At 48.3% G+C, this 23,407-nt stretch overlaps 1 protein-coding gene across 1 annotated transcript in view; it reads left to right on the top strand.

Annotated features, from left to right (window-relative positions):
- IGLON5 (IgLON family member 5) overlaps positions 1 to 23,407 on the top strand; it is a 550,261-nt gene that overhangs the window by 215,603 nt on the left and 311,251 nt on the right. The gene's annotated exons all lie outside the window — the stretch shown is intronic.

The raw sequence follows: 23,407 nt of genomic DNA, 5'->3' as shown, positions 1-23,407 counted from the left end.
TCTGTATTACAAGCATGCACATAGGTGCGGGCACATCGCCAGGTGCGTGTAACTCTGTATTCCAGGTGTGCACATAGGGGTCGGGCACATCGCCAGGTGTGTATAACTCTGTATTCCAGGTGTGCACATAGGGGGCGGGCACATCGCCAGGTGCGTATAACTCTCTATTCCAAGCGTGCACATAGGGGCCGGGCACATCGCCAGGTGCATGTAACTCTGTATTACAAGCGTGCACATAGGGGCGGGCACATCGCCAGGTGCGTATAATTCTGTATTACAAGCGTGCACATAGGGGCCGGGCACATCGCCAGGTGCATGTAACTCTGTATTACAAGCGTGCACATAGGGGCCGGGCACATCGCCAGGTGCGTATAATTCTGTATTACAAGCGTGCACATAGGGGCCGGGCACATCGCCAGGTGCGTGTAACTCTGTATTCCAAGCGTGCACATAGGTGCGGGCACATCGCCAGGTGCATGTAACTCTGTATTCCAGGTGTGCACATAGGGGTCGGGCACATCGCCAAGTGCGTATAATTCTGTATTACAAGCGTGCACATAGGTGCGGGCACATCGTCAGGTGTGTATAACTCTGTATTCCAGGTGTGCACATAGGGGGCGGGCACATCGCCAGGTGCGTGTAACTCTGTATTCCAAGCGTGCACATAGGGGCGGGCACATCGCCAGGTGTGTATAACTCTGTATTCCAGGTGTGCACATAGGGGCCGGGCACATCGTCAGGTGCGTGTAACTCTGTATTCCAGGTGTGCACATAGGGGCGGGCACATCGCCAGGTGCATGTAACTCTGTATTCCAAGCGTGCACATAGGAGCGGGCACATTGCCAGGTGCGTGTAACTCTGTATTCCAGGTGTGCACATAGGGGCGGGCACATCGCCAGGTGTGTATAACTCTGTATTCCAAGCATGCACATAGGGGCCGGGCACATCGCCAGGTGTGTATAACTCTGTATTCCAGGTGTGCACATAGGGGGCGGGCACATCGCCAGGTGCGTGTAACTCTGTATTCCAAGCGTGCACATAGGGACGGGCACATCGCCAGGTGTGTATAACTCTGTATTCCAGGTGTGCACATAGGGGCCGGGCACATCGTCAGGTGCGTGTAACTCTGTATTCCAGGTGTGCACATAGGGGCGGGCACATCGCCAGGTGCGTGTAACTCTGTATTCCAAGCATGCACATAGGGGCCGGGCACATTGTCAGGTGTGTATAACTCTGTATTCCAGGTGTGCACATAGGGGCCGGGCACATAGTCAGGTGCGTGTAACTCTGTATTCCAGGTGTGCACATAGGGGTCGGGCACATCGCGAGGTGCGTGTAACTCTGTATTCCAGGTGTGCACATAGGGCCGGGCACATCGCCAGGTGCGTATAACTCTGTATTACAAGCGTGCACATAGGGGTCGGGCACATCGCCAGGTGCGTATAACTCTGTATTACAAGCATGCACATAGGGGTCGGGCACATCGCCAGGTGCGTATAACTCTGTATTACAAGCGTGCACATAGGGGCGGGCACATCGCCAGGTGCGTATAACTCTGTAATCCAAGCATGCACATAGGGGCGGGCACATCACTAGGTGCGTATAACTCTGTATTCCAAGCGTGCACATAGGGTCGGGCACATCGCCAGGTGCGTATAACTCTGTATTCCAAGCGTGCACATAGGGGTCGGGCACATCGCCAGGTGCGTATAACTCTGTATTACAAGCGGGCACATAGGGGTGGGCACATCGCTAGGTGCGTATAATTCTGTATTACAATTTACAAGCGTGCACATAGGGGCGGGCACATCGCCAGGTGCGTATAATTCTGTATTACAAGCGTGCACATAGGGGTCGGGCACATCGCCAGGTGCGTATAACTCTGTATTACAAGCGTGCACATAGGGGCGGGCACATCGCCAGGTGCGTATAACTCTGTATTCCAAGCATGCACATAGGGGCGGGCACATCACTAGGTGCGTATAACTCTGTATTCCAAGCGTGCACATAGGGTCGGGCACATCGCCAGGTGCGTATAACTCTGTATTCCAAGCGTGCACATAGGGGTCGGGCACATCGCCAGGTGCGTATAACTCTGTATTACAAGCGGGCACATAGGGGTGGGCACATCGCTAGGTGCGTATAATTCTGTATTACAATTTACAAGCGTGCACATAGGGGCGGGCACATCGCCAGGTGCGTATAATTCTGTATTACAAGCGTGCACATAGGGGTCGGGCACATCGCCAGGTGCGTATAATTCTGTATTACAAGCGTGTACATAGTAGGGATGAGCGGGTTCGGTTCCTCGGAATCCGAACCCGCCCGAACTTCAGTTTTTTTCACACGGGGCCGAGCGACTCGGATCTTCCCGCCTTGCTCGGTTAACCCGAGCGCGCCCGAACGTCATCATCCCGCTGTCGGATTCTCGCGAGACTCGGATTCTAAATAAGGAGCCGCGCGTCGCCGCCATTTTCACACGTGCATTGAGATTCATAGGGAGAGGACGTGGCTGGCGTCCTCTCCGTTTATAGAGAAGAGAGTGAGACAGTAGAGAGAGACACAGTAGTAATTTTGGGGAGCATTAGGAGGAGTACTAGTAGTTACTTGCTGAAGTGATAGATAGTGTGACTGTATTATCTGACTTGTGGGGGAGACACTGACAGTGGGGAGCAGTTAGAGTCTGAGAGCAGGACTCAGGACTCAGGAGTACATATAACGTACAGTGCACACTTTTGCTGCCAGAGTGCCACACTGCCATTGTGACCACACTGACCACCAGTATAATATATATTGTGATTGTCTGCTTAGGAGTACTACTTGCAAGCAGGGCCGGATTAACAATGGGGCTGATGGAGCTGCAGCTCCAGGCCCACCCTCTAAAATAGGCCCACAGCATTGTTCCGCAGTAGACAGGAAATAAAATTTCCTTCTACAGCAGCCTCCTAGGTAGGCATTGCCCACTCCGCCCTCAACACCCTAGGCCCCCTTCTCGTGGCCGCATTGCTGGTGGATCAAAAGGTGCCGCTGACAGAGACCGTATAAGGCTTTACTTGCCTTCCATGCCCTGCATATACAATGTGTCTCGGCAGCGCTTCCTCCACGCCTGGTGATGTGAAAGCATGTTCAGGGCCAGCTCGCGGGCTGCTCCAGCTGAGCAGCCGCGTGGGCGCTATCTCATAGGGGGAACTGTGCTGCAATAAGAACTAGTGCGCTGCGCTGCTGAATCCCTCCTCCGCCCTGTTAAAAGCAGCTGCAGGGACTGATCGCACAGCTGTCACTCCCACAAATACCAGCCCCCTGCCAGCCTCACTGGAACTGTGTGTGCTTCCTGGTTGCTGGTCCCTCCCCCGGGCCGGCAGCCACCAATGACGTGCTGTGAGGAGGCTTCCCTTCCTGTGCTGCAGCTGCACACTCAGAAGAGGCTCAAAGCTAAAGACAGACTTGTTCAAGAATTGTGGTATGTACAGTACGTAACTGCAGTGGGTTGATGGTGTATAAAGCAATCTGTGGGTGGGGTAGTGGTTTATTAAAGTTATAGAAGTGTAAAAAAGTTATCCTGTGTTGTGTGTTATTTATGTAGGGGGTATATTATTTTGGGGTGTGGTATGATATCTGTGGGGTGTATTATTGTGTGGGGGTGGGGTGTGTGTAAATGATATCTGTGGGGTGTATTATTGTGTGGGGGTGGGGTGTGTGTAAATGATATCTGTGGGTGTATTATTGGGTGGGGTGTGTGTAAATGATATCTGGGGGGTGTATTATTGGGTGGGGTGTGTGTAAATTATATCTGTGGGGTGTATTATTTGGTGGGGTGTGTGTAAATGATATCTGTGGGGTGTATTATTGTGTGGGGGTGGGGTGTGTGTAAATTATATATGTGGGGTGTATTATTGTGTGGGGGTGGGGTGTGTGTAAATGATATCTGTGGGGTGTATTATTGTGTGGGGGTGGGATGTGTGTAAATGATATCTGTGGGGTGTATTATTGTGTGGGGGTGGGGTGTGTGTAAATGATATCTGTGGGGTGTATTATTGTGTGGGGGTGGGGTGTGTGTAAATGATATCTGTGGGGTGTATTATTGTGTGGGGGTGGGGTGTGTGTAAATGATATCTGTGGGGTGTATTATTGTGTGGGGGTAGGGTGTGTATAAATGTTATCTGTGGGGTGTATTATTGGGTGGGGTGTGTGTAAATTATATCTGTGGGGTGTATTATTTGGTGGGGTGTGTGTAAATGATATCTGTGGGGTGTATTATTGTGTGGGGGTAGGGTGTGTATAAATGTTATCTGTGGGGTGTATTATGTGGGGTGCATTATTATGTGGTGTAGGAGTATATAAATGTGAAGAGGGTTGGAATGTATTATATGGGGTGGGTGTTTATTAATATGATTTGAGGGATGTGGGGTGTATTATTATGTGGGATGGGTGTGTATTAATGTTACCTGAGGGTTGATGTGTTTAAACACTATCTGCAGGGTGGATCATTTTGAGGGATGGGGTGTATTTAAGTTTTGGTGTGTGTATATTAATGATATCTTGGAGGAATAGTGGTATTGCTACAGTGGAGTAGTGGGAATACATATGATATCCCGGCGCTCGGGATGCTGGCAGTTAAAATACCGACTGCTGCATCCCGGCGCTGGGAAACCCGACACCTTTGGGATAAGGTACCTAACCCTAATCCCTAACCCCCCTATGCCTCCCTCCCCTGCAGCCTAACCTTAACCCTCCCCGGGGGTGCCTAGCCCTAACCCCCCTCCCTGCATTCTAAACCCAACCCGCGTAGCCTAACCCTAGCGGGTTAACATGGTGCTAGCTGACCTGGGGCCGGCCCTGACATCAAAAAGCTGCCACCCCGCCACTACAGCACCCAGACTCCAAAATACAGCCCAGTCAAAGCAGTATATATATGTTCATATTCATCCAGGAGAATGCCAGCACTCACAATATCAATGGCAGCTTGCCCCAGTGCGTAATTATAATAAGACATACAGATGTAGCCACAAAGTACTAATCACATCATGTGTGCCCGTGAATGGCTGTACGTGTGCATATGCATGTGCGTGGCCATAGAGAATACATTAACTCAGCGCTGGGTGCGAATAGTTGCAGTTAGGCGCATCAAATTTCACCCGCGATATGGACAAGGCTTTCTACATCAGTATCTTTCCAATAAACAGGCAAATAAGTATATTCCACAATCAGTCTTTCGGGACGTACGCACTGTCGTCAGAACCACATACAATGCATTGTGGTCCTAATGATGGTGCGGATGCCCTGAAACGTTGATCATGTAATATACTTGTTTGCCAGTATATACGTGTGTGTGTGTGTGTGTGTGTGTGTGTGTGTGTGTGTGTGTATATATATATATATATATATATATATATATATTTATTTGAGAGAGAGTACATCCGTAAAGTAGTATATATAGGGAATTTGTAAATTGAAGGTAGGTGGCTAGCTATGCCCTCACCTATATCAGTAGTCACACCCCCGCCATGCTGGTCACACCCCCTGTGCCAGCGCACAATAGGCCCTTCATAAATTTCAGCTCCAGGCCCATCAGGATCTTAATCTGGCACTGCTTGCAAGTTGCTGATAGTGTGACCACTGACCAGTGACCTGACCACCAGTTTAATAATCACCACCAGTGAGTTTAATATATATATATATATAATTGTATATAATATATATATAATATTGTATACCACCTACCCGTGGTTTTTTTCTTTTTCTTTCTTCTTTATACATACTACTATAGTAGCTTACTGTAGCAGTCTGCGGTGCTGCTGAGCTGACAGTGTCCAGCAGGTCCGTCATCAGTCATTACATAATAAATATATCTACCTGTCCGGCTGCAGTACTAGTGTGATATAATATATATTGATTTTATCTCATTATCATCCAGTCTATATTAGCAGCAGACACAGTACGGTAGTCCACGGCTGTAGCTACCTCTGTGTCGGCAGTCGCTCGTCCATCCATAATTGTATACCACCTACCCGTGGTTTTTTTTTTTCTTTCTTCTTTATACATACTACTATAGTAGCTTACTGTAGCAGTCTGCGGTGCTGCTGAGCTGACAGTGTCCAGCAGGTCCGTCATCAGTCATTACATAATAAATATATATACCTGTCCGGCTGCAGTACTAGTGATATTATATATATATATATATATATATTGATTTCATCTCATTATCATCCAGTCTATATTAGCAGCAGACACAGTACGGTAGTCCACGGCTGTAGCTACCTCTGTGTCGGCAGTCGCTCGTCCATCCATAATTGTATACCACCTACCCGTGGTTTTTTTTTTTCTTTCTTCTTTATACATACTACTATAGTAGCTTACTGTAGCAGTCTGCGGTGCTGCTGAGCTGACAGTGTCCAGCAGGTCTGTCATCAGTCATTACATAATAAATATATCTACCTGTCCGGCTGCAGTACTAGTGTGATATAATATATATTGATTTCATCTCATTATCATCCAGTCTATATTAGCAGCAGACACAGTACGGTAGTCCACGGCTGTAGCTACCTCTGTGTCGGCAGTCGCTCGTCCATCCATAATAGTATACCACCTACCCGTGGTTTTTTTTTTTCCTTTCTTCTTTATACATACTACTATAGTAGCTTACTGTAGCAGTCTGCGGTGCTGCTGAGCTGACAGTGTCCAGCAGGTCCATCATCAGTCATTACATAATAAATATATCTACCTGTCCGGCTGCAGTACTAGTGTGATATAATATATATTGATTTCATCTCATTATCATCCAGCCTATATTGGCAGCAGACACAGTACGGTAGTCCACGGCTGTAGCTACCTCTGTGTCGGCAGTCGCTCGTCCATCCATAATTGTATACCACCTACCCGTGGTTTTTTTTTTTCTTTCTTCTTTATACATACTACTATAGTAGCTTACTGTAGCAGTCTGCGGTGCTGCTGAGCTGACAGTGTCCAGCAGGTCCGTCATCAGTCATTACATAATAAATATATATACCTGTCCGGCTGCAGTACTAGTGATATTATATATATATATATTGATTTCATCTCATTATCATCCAGTCTATATTAGCAGCAGACACAGTACGGTAGTCCACGGCTGTAGCTACCTCTGTGTCTTTTAGTTGTGCCTATTAAAATATGGAGAACAAAAATGTTGAGGTTCCAAAATTAGGGAAAGATCAAGATCCACTTCCACCTCGTGCTGAAGCTGCTGCCACTAGTCATGGCCGAGACGATGAAATGCCAGCAACGTCGTCTGCCAAGGCCGATGCCCAATGTCATAGTACAGAGCATGTAAAATCCAAAACACAAAATATCAGTAAAAAAAGGACTCCAAAATCTAAAATAAAATTGTCGGAGGAGAAGCGTAAACTTGCCAATATGCCATTTACCACACGGAGTGGCAAGGAACGGCTGAGGCCCTGGCCTATGTTCATGGCTAGTGGTTCAGCTTCACATGAGGATGGAAGCACTCAGCCTCTCGCTAGAAAACTGAAAAGACTCAAGCTGGCAAAAGCACCGCAAAGAACTGTGCGTTCTTCGAAATCCCAAATCCACAAGGAGAGTCCAATTGTGTCGGTTGCGATGCCTGACCTTCCCAACACTGGACGTGAAGAGCATGCGCCTTCCACCATTTGCATGCCCCCTGCAAGTGCTGGAAGGAGCACCCGCAGTCCAGTTCCTGATAGTCAGATTGAAGATGTCAGTGTTGAAGTACACCAGGATGAGGAGGATATGGGTGTTGCTGGCGCTGGGGAGGAAATTGACAAGGAGGATTCTGATGGTGAGGTGGTTTGTTTAAGTCAGGCACCCGGGGAGACACCTGTTGTCCGTGGGAGGAATATGGCCATTGACATGCCTGGTGAAAATACCAAAAAAATCAGCTCTTCGGTGTGGAAGTATTTCAACAGAAATGCGGACAACATTTGTCAAGCCGTGTGTTGCCTTTGTCAAGCTGTAATAAGTAGGGGTAAGGACGTTAACCACCTCGGAACATCCTCCCTTATACGTCACCTGCAGCGCATTCATAATAAGTCAGTGACAAGTTTAAAAACTTTGGGCGACAGCGGAAGCAGTCCACTGACCAGTAAATCCCTTCCTCTTGTAACCAAGCTCACGCAAACCACCCCACCAACTCCCTCAGTGTCAATTTCCTCCTTCCCCAGGAATGCCGATAGTCCTGCAGGCCATGTCACTGGCAATTCTGACGAGTCCTCTCCTGCCTGGGATTCCTCCGATGCATCCTTGCGTGTAACGCCTACAGCTGCTGGCGCTGCTGTTGTTGCTGCTGGGAGTCGATGGTCATCCCAGAGGGGAATTCGTAAGCCCACTTTTACTACTTCCACCAAGCAATTGACTGTCCAACAGTCCTTTGCGAGGAAGATGAAATATCACAGCAGTCATCCTGTTGCAAAGCGGATAACTGAGGCCTTGACAACTATGTTGGTGTTAGACGTGCGTCCGGTATCCGCCGTTAGTTCACAGGGAACTAGAAAATTTCTTGAGGTAGTGTGCCCCCGTTACCAAATACCATCTAGGTTCCACTTCTCTAGGCAGGCGATACCGAGAATGTACACGGACGTCAGAAAAAGACTCACCAGTGTCCTAAAAAATGCAGTTGTACCCAATGTCCACTTAACCACGGACATGTGGACAAGTGGAGCAGGGCAGGGTCAGGACTATATGACTGTGACAGCCCACTGGGTAGATGTATGGACTCCCGCCGCAAGAACAGCAGCGGCGGCACCAGTAGCAGCATCTCGCAAACGCCAACTCTTTCCTAGGCAGGCTACGCTTTGTATCACCGGTTTCCAGAATACGCACACAGCTGAAAACCTCTTACGGCAACTGAGGAAGATCATCGCGGAATGGCTTACCCTAATTGGACTCTCCTGTGGATTTGTGGCATCGGACAACGCCAGCAATATTGTGTGTGCATTAAATATGGGCAAATTCCAGCACGTCCCATGTTTTGCACATACCTTGAATTTGGTGGTGCAGAATTTTTTAAAAAACGACAGGGGCGTGCAAGAGATGCTGTCGGTGGCCAGAAGAATTGCGGGACACTTTCGGCGTACAGGCACCACGTACAGAAGACTGGAGCACCACCAAAAACGCCTGAACCTGCCCTGCCATCATCTGAAGCAAGAAGTGGTAACGAGGTGGAATTCAACCCTCTATATGCTTCAGAGGTTGGAGGAGCAGCAAAAGGCCATTCAAGCCTATACAATTGAGCACGATATAGGAGGTGGAATGTACCTGTCTCAAGCGCAGTGGAGAATGATTTCAACGTTGTGCAAGGTTCTGCAACCTTTTGAACTTGCCACACGTGAAGTCAGTTCAGACACTGCCAGCCTGAGTCAGGTCATTCCCCTCATCAGGCTTTTGCAGAAGAAGCTGGAGGCATTGAAGGAGGAGCTAAAAGGGAGCGATTCCGCTAGGCATGTGGGACTTGTGGATGGAGCCCTTAATTCGCTTAACAAGGATTCACGGGTGGTCAATCTGTTGAAATCAGAGCACTACATTTTGGCCACCGTGCTCGATCCTAGATTTAAAACCTACCTTGGATCTCTCTTTCCGGCAGACACAAGTCTGCTGGGGTTCAAAGACCTGCTGGTGACAAAATTGTCAAGTCAAGCGGAACGCGACCTGTCAACATCTCCTCCTTCACATTCTCCCGCAACTGGGGGTGCGAGGAAAAGGCTCAGAATTCCGAGCCCACCCGCTGGCGGTGATGCAGGGCAGTCTGGAGCGACTGCTGATGCTGACATCTGGTCCGGACTGAAGGACCTGACAACGATTACGGACATGTCGTCTACTGTCACTGCATATGATTCTCTCACCATTGAAAGAATGGTGGAGGATTATATGAGTGACCGCATCCAAGTAGGCACGTCAGACAGTCCGTACTTATACTGGCAGGAAAAAGAGGCAATTTGGAGGCCCTTGCACAAACTGGCTTTATTCTACCTAAGTTGCCCTCCCACAAGTGTGTACTCCGAAAGAGTGTTTAGTGCCGCCGCTCACCTTGTCAGCAATCTGCGTACGAGGTTACTTCCAGAAAATGTGGAGAAGATGATGTTCATTAAAATGAATTATAATCAATTCCTCCGTGGAGACATTGACCAGCAGCAATTGCCTCCACAAAGTACACAGGGAGCTGAGATGGTGGATTCCAGTGGGGACGAATTGATAATCTGTGAGGAGCGGGATGTACACGGTGATATATCGGAGGATGATGATGAGGTGGACATCTTGCCTCTGTAGAGCCAGTTTGTGCAAGGAGAGATTAATTGCTTCTTTTTCGGTGGGGGTCCAAACCAACCCGTCATTTCAGTCACAGTCGTGTGGCAGACCCTGTCACTGAAATGATGGGTTGGTTAAAGTGTGCATGTCCTGTTTATACAACATAAGGGTGGGTGGGAGGGCCCAAGGACAATTCCATCTTGCACCTCTTTTTTCTTTCATTTTTATTTGCGTCATGTGCTGTTTGGGGAGTGTTTTTTGGAAGGGCCATCCTGCGTGACACTGCAGTGCCACTCCTAGATGGGCCAGGTGTTTGTGTCGGCCACTAGGGTCGCTTAGCTTACTCACACAGCTACCTCATTGCGCCTCTTTTTTTCTTCTTTGCGTCATGTGCTGTTTGGGGAGTGTTTTTTGGAAGGGCCATCCTGCGTGACACTGCAGTGCCACTCCTAGATGGGCCAGGTGTTTGTGTCGGCCACTAGGGTCGCTTATCTTACTCACACAGCTACCTCATTGCGCCTCTTTTTTTCTTCTTTGCGTCATGTGCTGTTTGGGGAGTGTTTTTTGGAAGGGCCATCCTGCGTGACACTGCAGTGCCACTCCTAGATGGGCCAGGTGTTTTTGTCGGCCACTAGGGTCGCTTATCTTACTCACACAGCTACCTCATTGCGCCTCTTTTTTTCTTCTTTGCGTCATGTGCTGTTTGGGGAGTGTTTTTTGGAAGGGCCATCCTGCGTGACACTGCAGTGCCACTCCTAGATGGGCCAGGTGTTTGTGTCGGCCACTAGGGTCGCTTAGCTTACTCACACAGCTACCTCATTGCGCCTCTTTTTTTCTTCTTTGCGTCATGTGCTGTTTGGGGAGTGTTTTTTGGAAGGGCCATCCTGCGTGACACTGCAGTGCCACTCCTAGATGGGCCAGGTGTTTGTGTCGGCCACTAGGGTCGCTTAGCTTACTCACACAGCTACCTCATTGCGCCTCTTTTTTTCTTTGCGTCATGTGCTGTTTGGGGAGTGTTTTTTGGAAGGGCCATCCTGCGTGACACTGCAGTGCCACTCCTAGATGGGCCAGGTGTTTGTGTCGGCCACTAGGGTCGCTTAACTTAGTCATTCAGCGACCTCGGTGCAAATTTTAGGACTAAAAATAATATTGTGAGGTGTGAGGTATTCAGAATAGACTGAAAATGAGTGGAAATTATGGTTTTTGAGGTTAATAATACTTTGGGATCAAAATGACCCCCACATTCTATGATTTAAGCTGTTTTTTAGGGTTTTTTGAAAAAAACACCCGAATCCAAAACACACCCGAATCCGACAAAAAAAATTCGGTGAGGTTTTGCCAAAACGCGGTCGAACCCAAAACACGGCCACGGAACCGAACCCAAAACCAAAACACAAAACCCGAAAAATTTCAAGTGCACATCCCTAGTACATAGGGGCGGGCACATCACCAGGTGCGTATAACTCTGTATTCCAAGCGTGCACATAGGGGTCGGGCACATCGCCAGGTGCATATAACTCTGTTTTCCAAGCGTGCACATAGGGCCGGGCACATTGCCAGGTGCATGTAACTCTGTATTCCAAGCGTGCACATAGGGGTCGGGCACATCGCCAGGTGCGTATAATTCTGTATTACAAGCGTGCACATAGGGTCAGGCATATCGCCAGGTGCGTATAATTCTGTATTACAAGCGTGCACATAGGGGTCGGGCACATCGCCAGGTGCGTATAATTCTGTATTACAAGCGTGCACATAGGGGCCGGGCACATCGCCAGGTGCGTATAACTCTGTATTCCAAGCGTGCACATAGGGGTCGGGCACATTGCCAGGTGCGTATAATTCTGTATTCCAAGCGTGCACATAGGGGTCGGGCACATCGCCAGGTGCATATAACTCTGTATTCCAAGCGTGCACATAGGGGTCGGGCACATCGCCAGGTGCACACTGCATATAACTCTATTTTCCAAGCGTGCACATAGGGCCGGGCACATCGCCAGGTGCATGTAACTCTGTATTCCAAGCATGCACATAGGGGTCGGGCACATCGCCAGGTGCGTATAACTCTGTATTCTAGGTGTGCACATAGGGGCTGGGCACATCGCCAGGTGCGTATATCTCTGTATTACAAGCGTGCACATAGGAGTGGGCACATCGCCAGGTGCGTATATCTCTGTATTACAAGCGTGCACATAGGGCCGGGCACATCGTCAGGTGCATGTAACTCTGTATTCCAAGCGTGCACATAGGGGCCGGGCACATCGCCAGGTGCATGTAACTCTGTATTCCAGGCGTGCACATAGGGGCCGGGCACATCGCCAGGTGCGTATAATTCTGTATTACAAGCGTGCACATAGGGGCCGGGCACATCGCCAGGTGCGTATAATTCTGTATTACAAGCGTGCACATAGGGGCCGGGCACATCGCCAGGTGCATGTAACTCTGTATTCCAGGCGTGCACATAGGGGCCGGGCACATCGCCAGGTGCGTATAATTCTGTATTACAAGCGTGCACATAGGGGCCGGGCACATCGCCAGGTGCGTATAACTCTGTATTCCAAGCATGCACATAGGGGCCGGGCACATCGCCAGGTGCGTATAACTCTGTATTCCAAGCGTGCACATAGGGTTGGGCATATCGCCAGGTGCGTATAATTCTGTATTACAAGTGGGTACATAGGGGTCGGGCACATCGCCAGGTGCGTATAACTCTGTATTCCAAGCATGCACATAGGGGTGGGGCACATCGCCAGGTGCGTATAACTCTGTATTCCAAGCATGCACATAGGGGTCGGGCACATCGCCAGGAGCGTATAACTCTGTATTCCAAGCATGCACATAGGGGTCGGGCACATCGCCAGGTGCGTATAACTCTGTATTCCAAGCGTGCACATTGGGTCGGGCACATCGCCAGGTGCGTATAACTCTGTATTCCAAGCGTGCACATAGGGGTCGGGCAAATCGCCAGGTGCGTATAATTCTGTATTACAAGCGTGCACATAGGGGTCGGGCACATCGCCAGGTGCGTATAACTCTGTATTCCAAGCGTGCACATAGGGGTCGGGCACATCGCCAGGTGCGTATAACTCTGTATTCCAAGCGTGCACATAGGGGTCGGGCACATCGCCAGGTGCGTATAACTCTGTATTCCAAGCGTGCACATAGGGGCCGGGCACATCGCCAGGTGTGTATAACTCTGTATTCCAAGCATGCACATAGGGGCCGGGCACACCACCAGGTGCGTATAACTCTGTATTCCAAGCGTACGCATCGCCAGGTGTGTGTAACTCTATATTCCAAGCATGTCATCAGGAAAATCGCGGCCACGCCCGCAGCTGTGTGCGAATCAGGACTTGTGCTTCTGTTTCTTTAAGACACTGCTTCATTCACATCTCGGAGAAGTGCAGAGAACTACAATTCCTCCCTCCCTCCTCCCTTTCTTCCTCCTTCTACATACAACCAACTTGAAAGTCTTTATGTAGCAAGCTGATTGGTGATTTGTGATGGAATTAATTCAATTAAAAATAACTTTATCCTAAACGACAGGCTAGAAGACGGGATATGACTGACAAAGGGGTCCTGGCTAATTGAGTATTAAGAAAAAGTCTCAAAGTAATTAGCTGAGATTAGGGGAAAGGAATCCAAGACAAAATGCGGAGACCGAGATGGAGGAAAGCAGCGCCGAGAAGGGAGGGAAAGAAGTGAAGTAATTGCTTGAAAAGAAAAGACAGTCTTTAATTAGAGTGCAAGCTCTTCAGGCCAGAAAAAAAGAAAGAAAGAAAGAAATTAACATTTGTACTATGTCATTTATTTCATGACATAATAAACAATAAACCAGTGACCTGAAAACATTGGATCGGCCGTGACCTGGGCTGACGTACCATTCATCTGACTTCAGCCAATCAACTTACAGGGAACTAATGATCTCACTGACATTCTGTATGAGGCAAATTCGGTCTCTGCCTCTGTGATGTCATTAGTTCCTAGTGTATTGATTGGTTCAATATTGGGTTTGTCTACACAATGTAGATAATAGCCTATGTAGAAAAGCATTTTATGTAAGGAGGGCGCCCATGCACAATATCCTTGCGAACTAGCACATGATGCCCAGTGAAGATTTTACCATTGTGCCAGCGTCTACTGCACAAATATGTATGTCTGGTGCTCCCGGGCTGGCTGGCAACTTTCAGCCTGAGGTGCAGCAGACTCAAGCAAGTGGCCCCTTCTGCAGGACCGTTCTCTGCATGCCAGGCAGCCCTGGAACACTTAAATTGCACTGACTGGGGGAACAGAGGGCACCCTGCCCAGCCAGTCCTTAGTCCTTACATCACCCGTGCACATTTTTCAATGCATTTTCGGACTCCACTAGATGGAACCATTGTAATCTGTTCATTATTGTTCGTTATACAACTTTATTATATACAGTATAAAACAACTCTGAATATCATCATGGTATATATAAATCAATAAACTACAGTAATCTGAAGGCAGGCTTGGACTGGCCCAAAGGGGTACAAGGGAAACCAGCGGTGGGTCCTACTGCCTGGGGGCCCTCCTCCTGCTCTAAGGATCAGGTTCCAGACTGTGCACTTGAATTATACATGATACATATGTTACCTTATACTGGACTATGGTGTATTTTCTACAGTGCATTGCTGTTATTAATCTGTTATTAATCTGGTACATTATCATGCATGCAGCAGCTGAATTTACTGTATATATTTATGAAGGGGCCCAGACGTGGCACTCTCTAATAGTTAGTCAAACCAATGAGGTGGCAAGCCACACCCTCTCTGCAGACTGACCACACCCCTAAACATGGGCCCCTACCACTGCATCCCCCCGGTGGGCCCTACATGCTCCAGTACGACACTGTCTGAAGGTGTACAACCTCTTTATAGCTGCAGCTGGTGTTCGTGGTGAAACAGATATTCGTGGACAGGTCTGTCTTGCTTTTTAGTACTGCAGAATATCAATTTAGTCTGTCTCCTCCTTGTCACTAATATAGAGTTGCTGTCCGTACAGAAAAGATGCAGTAAAGGATCATTAAAAGCTACAGTTTGATACATACCAGAGGTCAGTGTTTCCCAAACTGTGTACTCATGCCTCCCCTAGCAGTCCAGGTGTTAAGGATATCCATGCTCCAGCCCAGATGGATACATAAAAAATGACTGAGGTACTAAGGGGTATATTCAATTGGTGTCGAAACTGCCGTCTTGTCGAAAAGATGGCAGTTTTCGACTTTTTCAGGTCGGAAGGGGTTCCGACCTATTCAGTCCCCAGCTTTTTTATCCGACAAGTCAGGGAATAGCTGCTGATCCGCGCGCTTCTGTTGGAAACGGGGCCAAATCCGACAGGTTTTGGCCCCGTTTCCGACCATCTTAATCCAACTTTAAAAAAAGACGGATTGAGATGAGGGTGCTGAGGGAGAGCAGCGGCGAGACGGGGGTAAGCAGCGGGGAGACGGGGGTAAGCAGCGGCGAGACGGGGGTAAGTAGCGGGGAGACGGCGGTGAGCAGCGACTATAGCAGCGCAGCTGTAGGATGGGGCACCACCGCTAGACATCATGGCAGCGTCCTCCTGGCTCCAGCAAGCGAGGTCCCGCTTGCTGGAGCCGGGTGGACGCTGCGGTGAGGTCTGGCGACAGTGCCCCATCCTCCGGCTAACCTGCTATAGCCGCTGCTCACCGCCGTCTCCCCGCTGCTTACCACTGTCTCCCCGCTGCTTAGCCCCGTCTCCCCGCTGCTTACCCCCGTCTCCCCGCTGCTTACCCCCGTCTCGCCGCTGCTTCCCACTGTCTCCCCGCTGCTTACCGCTGTCTCCCTGCTGCTCACTCCCGTTTCCCCGCTGCTTACCTCCGTCTCCCTGCTGCTTACCCCCTTCTCCCCGCTGCTTACCGCTGTCTCCCCGCTGCTTACCCCCGTTTCCCCGCTGCTTACCCCCGTTTCCCCGCTGCTCACTCCCGTCTCCCCGCTGCTCTCCCCCGTCTCCCCGCTGCTCACTCCCGTCTCCCCGCTGCTTACCCCCGTCTCCCCACTGCCTACCGCTTTCTCCCCGCTGTTTACCCCCATCTCCCCGCTGCTCACTCCCGTCTCCCCGCTGCTCTCCCCCGTCTCCCCGCTGCTCACTCCCGTCTCCCCGCTACTTACCCCCATCTCCCCACTGCCTACCGCGGTCTCCCCGCTGCTCACTCCCATCTCCCCGCTGCTCACTCCCATCTCCCCGCTGATTACCCCGTCTCCCCGCTGATTACTCCCGTCTCCCCGCTGCTTACCCCCGTCTCCCCGCTGCTTACCCCCGTCTCCTCGCTGTTCTCCCTCAGTACCCTCACCTCAATACGACTTTTTTTACAGTCGGATTGAAATGTCAGGAACGGACAAATCCGCCATTGAATAGGTTGGAATGGATCCGTTTTTCATTGAATATACCCCTAATTGAGTCACCTGTGCTCAAGCATGGATATCCTTAATATCTGGACTGTTAGGTGGGGCATGAGGAGAGAGTTTCGGAAACACTGCCTTAGGTGGTTGTGCTGCCCTACTGGATCAGAACATGGGCTGTCATGGTGAGGAGAGCGCCGGACTCATATACTTGTGCTGGAGTATTGGAGAGGCTCCGGGTGATGTGCACAGAGGGGGGATAGCAGCCATGCAGCACAGAGTGATGTCAGCAGAGGGGAGACTTACAGCAGGTGTAAACAGCATGAGGGAGAGGATGGGGAGGGAGGAAAATAGAGTGGGATGGAGGAAGAAGAGGAAACAGACAAACAGAAAGTGATTGCAAAGAAATGAGACTTTAATGGTGGAAGTAATCATCCTGACATTCCCTTTAGTGCTCTGTGTGACGGTGATGTTACACATCCTCCCCTGTGCTGCACGGCCTCGGCCTCCCTGCGCCTTGCGGCCTCATCCGCAGCTGATTGGAGATAAGAGTAAAACGCTCTCATCTGCTCCGTGTCAGCCTGTTTCAGTCAAATGACCTTTGCTTTCTCCCTCTAGTCTCCGCTCGGTCCCCACCGCACTCCTATCCTCTCCATTTCGCTCAATCACCCCCCCCCCCTCCCCTATTCCTTGCTCCCCCAGGCCTCCCCTTTGCCAGCACTGAGAGCGCAAGGGGACGCTCCATTAAGCAGTAATTGAAGTGGTGACGTGACTCTGAAGCTGCGTACGTACTCCACAGCACTCACCCGAGGGGCAAGAAGAGGCAGCACCATGGGGGGGAAGTTTAGATTAAATATCCAGAATCACCGGAGTACAAAAAAAAACGGGAAAGGGGGGGACGGACGCTCTACTCCAATAAACAGAGCCATGCGTTAATCTTTCAGTCCGACCACACCGCGCGTCCTCCAGGTCCCGGACCCGGAGGCCTCCCTGGCAAAGAGCGGGTTAATCTATCATTTTAAAGTCTTCAGTCTCTCGCCGTTTTAAAGCCTGCCTTATTTTAGCACTACATCAATCACCCGCCATTGTTTCTTGATTACTTTTGAAATATGACTGCAATATAAAAACCCCGCGTATAAAAATATTGTAAAATAAAACGGCCTTGATTATGAAGACAAGAAGGATTGATTCCCATTAAAAATGATATGGCCTTATAATAATAATCAGGCGGATATGGTTAATGCTATTGGAGAGCTGTAGGTTTTAGTGGTTTTGACACTCGCTTCACGGTTTAAGGCCTAAGTTGCTCGGCTAATAAGCATTCGGCTTCCGAGGATCCTGCAAGGGGGGGAAAAAAAGTGGAGATAATTTGTTGCTTGGCTGAGTGCTTTTAATGTGCAGCAGATTCAATGTACAATGTTCATATTTAATAGCCTTAAGTGGTTAACACATCTTCTAATACCTTGTCGCACCGGATACATTCGACGCGCTGCTTAGTGAGAGACAGATACATGACGGCGCGCCGTTACAAAAACATAATAAATCCGTTAACACCGGGAAAAAAAAGGAGAATGCGATCTATCGGTAATTTGCGCATAATCCCGGGATTTCTCCTCCGCAGACAAGCGGCTAATGAGATAAATGTAAATGGTAAAGGGTAAGAAATATGCAGGAAGAGGTTAAAAGTAGAGGTGCGAAAATAGGTTCATTTGAGCTGTTCATGCATTAACTAATGCCATTTCCCCAACGTACGACGTGTCAATCACTGCAGGTGGGAGTGTGTCGCTACAGCTAAATTTAGTTCAGTATAACTTAGACTTGTGGTATATACAGTATATATGGTGTTACGGGAATGTAATTTTGCATAGTGTTAATAGCAGTTTAGCCCAACTTGCTGGTTATGACCTATTGGTTTAAATAGGATCTTGCACCTAGACAGGGTGAGGCTGGTACAGAGCTGAAAATAAGCTGGCGGGAAAATGTGTTTATTCACCCGCGTGCGGCCGAACTGTCCATCTGCACATGCTTGGTTGGTGTCATGGCCGTCAGTATTATCAGTGCACACTTACACCAGACTAATACTTGGTGCCATAGGCGTGCATAGACTCTGGGCATGGGGCTGTACAACAATACTAACCCAAGCCAACCAGTCATTAGCTGCAGGAGTAATTCCAGAGGACTGGAAAAGAGCGAACGTAGTCCCACTGCACAAAAGTGGAAGCAAGGAAGAGGCAAACAACTACAGACCAGTGAGTCTTACATCAGTAGTAGGGAAATTGATGGAGACACTCTTAAAAGAAAGAGTTGTAGATTATCTCAAATGCAGCAATTTACAGGATCCCAAACATCATGGATTCACTGGGGGGAGATCATGTCAAACAAATCTTATTGACTTTTTTGACGGTGTGACTAAAGTGATGGATAAAGGTGGAGCCGTGGATATACCTTATTTAGACGTTAGTTAGGCTTTTGACACTGTTCCACATCACAGACTGCTAAATAAACTTGGAAATTTGGGATTGGATATTAGGATTATTGAATGGATAAGATCTTGTTTGCAGGATAGAAAACAGAGAGTTGTGGTAAATGGAGTGCATTCATATGAGGGAAATGTTACCAGTGGAGTACCCCAGGGATCTGTACTTGGACCAGTGCTTTTTAATATCTTTATTGGTGACATTGCAAATGGCATTAAAGGGAAAGTATGCCTTTTTGCAGATGACACAAAGGTATGCAACAGGGTAGACACACCAGGTGGGGTAAAACAAATGACTGAGTATCTAGGTAGACTAGAGGAATGGTTAAGAGTCTGGCAATTACAGTTTAATGCCAAAAAATGCAAAATCATGCACTTGGGTCTCAAAAATCCAAAGACTAAATATAGTATTAATGGCACTATACTGGAAACTACTGAGGAGGAAAGGGATCTAGGAGTCACTATTTCATGTGACTTAAAGGCAGGTAAGCAATGTAACAAGGCAATGAGGAAGGCTAGTCAGATGCTTGGCTGCATTGGGAGAGGAATCATCAGCAGAAAGAAAGAAGTAAGAATGCCACTGTATAGATCATTGGTACGGCCTCATCTAGAATACTGTATTCAGTTCTGGAGGCCATATCTTCAAAAGGATATTAATACATTAGAGCAGGGGTGGCCAATCGGTCAGCGACAAAGAGCCAAGAAGAATCTTTGGGCATGCCAAAGAGCCGACACCATGTGCACGCCAAAGGCACGTGTGCAAAAATGGGGTGTGGTCTTGTGCCCGCTAGGCCACGCCCGTTATAAAATACATTGAAAAAGTCAGATCCAAAATAAAATACATAGAAAGGGACAAATCCACATAAAATACATTAAAAAAGCCAGAGCCAAATAAAATACATTTAAAGCAAGATTAACATAATACATTCCAGTTCCTCCATGTGTCACTCCAGCCCCTTATGCCACTGTAGTAGCCCTTCATGTGTCAAGTAGCCCCTGCTCCAAACTTCAGGTGGTCCATGCTGAGGTAGCTGTAGTCCCCCTTTGCTTGCAAGTGGGTTCTCACCTAGTATCCGGCTCCCTCAGTCCACTTAGTGACGCTGGCACTGCGTGCCTGGCTGGAGCACAGTGGTTTCTGGATCTTTTGCGGTCACCTGACCTCAAGTGTCAGGAGCCGCATCTGAATGAAGAAAGAGCCGCATGTGGCTCAAGAGGCACAGGTTGGCCACCGCTGTCATTAGAGACTGTACAAAGAAGGGCAACAAAAATGGCGCATGGCCTACATCACAAAACATACCCAGAAAGACTAAAAAAAATCTCAATATGTATAGTTTGAAGCAGAGAAGGGAAAGGGGAGACAGGATAGAAAAGTTCAAATATATCAAGGGTTTTAACAAAGTCCAGGAGGGAAACATTCTCCAAATGAACAGAAGCAATAGGACACGAGGACATGCACTGAGACTGGAGGGGGGAGGTTCAGGGGAAATTTGAGAAAAAATAACTTCACTGAAAGGGTAGTGGACAAGTGGAATAGCCTCCCATCAGAGGTGGTATAGGCTAAGACGGTAGAGCAATTTAAACATGCATGGGATAGACATAAGGATATCCTTACAAAGAAATAAGGTTCAAATAAATTTTGAGATAAAAATATGGTTAAAAAAAGGGGCAGATTAGATGGGCCAAGTGGTTCTTTTCTGCCGTCAAATTCTATGTTTCTCCCATCCCAGTGTGCAGGTTCAAGACAACACCTGCCAGGACATATAGGCTACTAATCCTAACCACTCTCTCCTCCTATAGGCTGCACGCCCTAATGGTCTAAACAACCCCCTCCACCTACACGGTACATAGGCTACCCAGCCATACCTTCCCTCCCCCTACCTGAGAGTTCCTGCTTTTGTCTCCTCTCCACATCTCAGTAGGCCGACGTGGAAGAGGCAGCCTCATTCTGAATCCAAGATGGCCGATGTGAAACTACTCTTTTCAGATACTTCAATTTCACATTGACCATCTTGGATTCAAAAAGTGGCTGCACACTACACAACCCATGTGCACACACATGCTTGGTGCAAGGGATCCATCTGAATGTAGGCCTAGTTACACACAGCTCTACATAGTCCAAAGATTCGCCAACACACCCTCTCTGAATTTGCCTACATGTGAATGCCCCATTTGCCACATGTGGAAATGTGACTATGGGGTCTATTTACTAAGCCTTGGATGGAGATAAAGTACCAGCCAATCAGCTCCTAACTGCCATGTCACAGGCTGTGTTTGAAAAATGACCGTTAGGAGCTGATTGGCTGGTACTTTATCTCCGTCCAAGGCTTATTAAATAGACCCCTTAGTCGCGTACTCCGTGCCACCCACAGTTGCGTATGTTTAGCTCTAGTCAGGGAAGGACCGGGGTTATACTTCAGTTTCAGCATCTCCGTTGTGCGCACACCGCAGGTGCATGGGAAGGTGGGCATGCCGCAAGAAAAGGGGCATGGCATCGCAATCATAACCCGTCTGATGCCGGTCGAGCAGAGCGCTGGGAGATATTTACACTGCTGTTCCAGCCCTTCTGGCCATGGGCTCTTCTGGCGTTTGCCCAGATGGCCAGTCCAGCCGCAGCTCTGGAGTAGGCGCAGCGTGAAAAAATGCAAGATACGTCCGCAAAACTCTCTGTCATTCAACTCTACGTCACCTCCAGTGACACCTGGTGACATTTAATATCTGATGAGATCCAGAGGTGCAGTGTTCCGTCCTTGCCAGGGGGCGTCTTAAGCGCGGAGGGGGCACGTGTGCAGACTCCAGGTGGGCCTCCTCCACTCCACGGCGCTGTAGGCTCCGACACTGTGCCGGACCCTACTGTGCATGCGCAAGTCTCCGGAAACATGGTGCCCGCCATGTTCCGGAGACAAAATTCAAACTGCAGCCATTTTGGAAGGGATTTTTTGCGCGACGGATGCGGCTGCAACGCCCGACACTGGACTCCGGAGAGGTGAGTACTAAAACATGGGTGCAGTATGTGCGGTGTGGCCCTCCCTGAAGCCAGGGGCCCGCGTGCACCGCACAAATTGCACCCATGACAGAAACGCCAATGGTCCTTGCTCCTATGTGACATATTTTGTGCTTATATTGTTTTATTGCTATAGAGCTACAGTATAGTAATGTGTTCTGCAATACGATACCTGGGTTTGAAGGAGTTAACGCATGATAATTTGCTATGTCTTCCTATATGATTCCACGTTCCCTTACATCTGCATGAAGTCCTCACATTTCCGCATTGTTTGGAGCAGAATCAGCAAGCCTCCCGTGTACTGTAAAACTGACAAGAATTGTTGCACTTGACAAACAAAGGAAAGATCCCCAGTAAATTGGCCTCGTTCTGCTGTCAATGCTTACGCACGCAAGGCGTTGATTCTGGAAGGGCCAATAAAAGATCTGCTTAGTATAACTTATAAATCGTCTCCAATAGAGTACATGACAATACACTGACCCCTCTATTTCTGTATACTAAGGACTCTTAAAGTGTTGTGGAACTACTATTCCCAGCATTCCATTCCAGCCACTGGCTGTTGAAACATGATGTCGATGATCGCATACAGCCGGATGCCTCTTTTATACAGTCCTCTGAAAACGTTCTCCTACAATCAATGCCTAATTGGTTTATAATGCAGTTTACTTAACTTGCTGTCATTTCTTAGCGTCTGGTATCGGTATAATCTATTTATGAATTTAGCACTTCATTCTCAGTGACATAATGACCGGGATCTGAACCTAGGTCCGTGAGTAAAGATTCAGAACGCATTTAGTCCCCTTTATGTGCACGCAATAAATAGTTTAATTCTCTGAGTAGCAATTATATTATATGGAATGCCTGACGTCAAAACCGCAACATGCGTTTATAACCCTGCATGGATTGTGGGGGATTTTTACACTCCTGAAAAGATATACAGGTTGAGTATCCCTTATCCAAAATGCTTGGGACCAGAGGTATTTTGGATATCGGATTTTTCCGTATTTTGGAATAATTGCATACCATAATGAGATATCATGGTGATGGGACCTAAATCTAAGCACAGAATGCATTTATGTTACATATACACCTCATACACACAGCCTGAAGGTTATTTTAGCCAATATTTTTTATAACTTTGTGCATTAAACAAAGTGTGCCTACATTCACACAATTCATTTATGTTACATATACACCTTATACACACAGCCTGAAGGTCATTTAATACAATATTATTAATAACTTTGTGTATTAAACAAAGTTTGTGTACATTGAGCCATCAAAAAACAAAGGTTT

Source organism: Pseudophryne corroboree, chromosome 10 (assembly GCF_028390025.1).
Source record: "Pseudophryne corroboree isolate aPseCor3 chromosome 10, aPseCor3.hap2, whole genome shotgun sequence".
NCBI classification, from domain to species: Eukaryota; Metazoa; Chordata; class Amphibia; order Anura; family Myobatrachidae; genus Pseudophryne; species Pseudophryne corroboree.
Note: the sequence above shows the minus strand (reverse complement) of the source record. Positions and strands in the feature narration are given on the sequence as shown.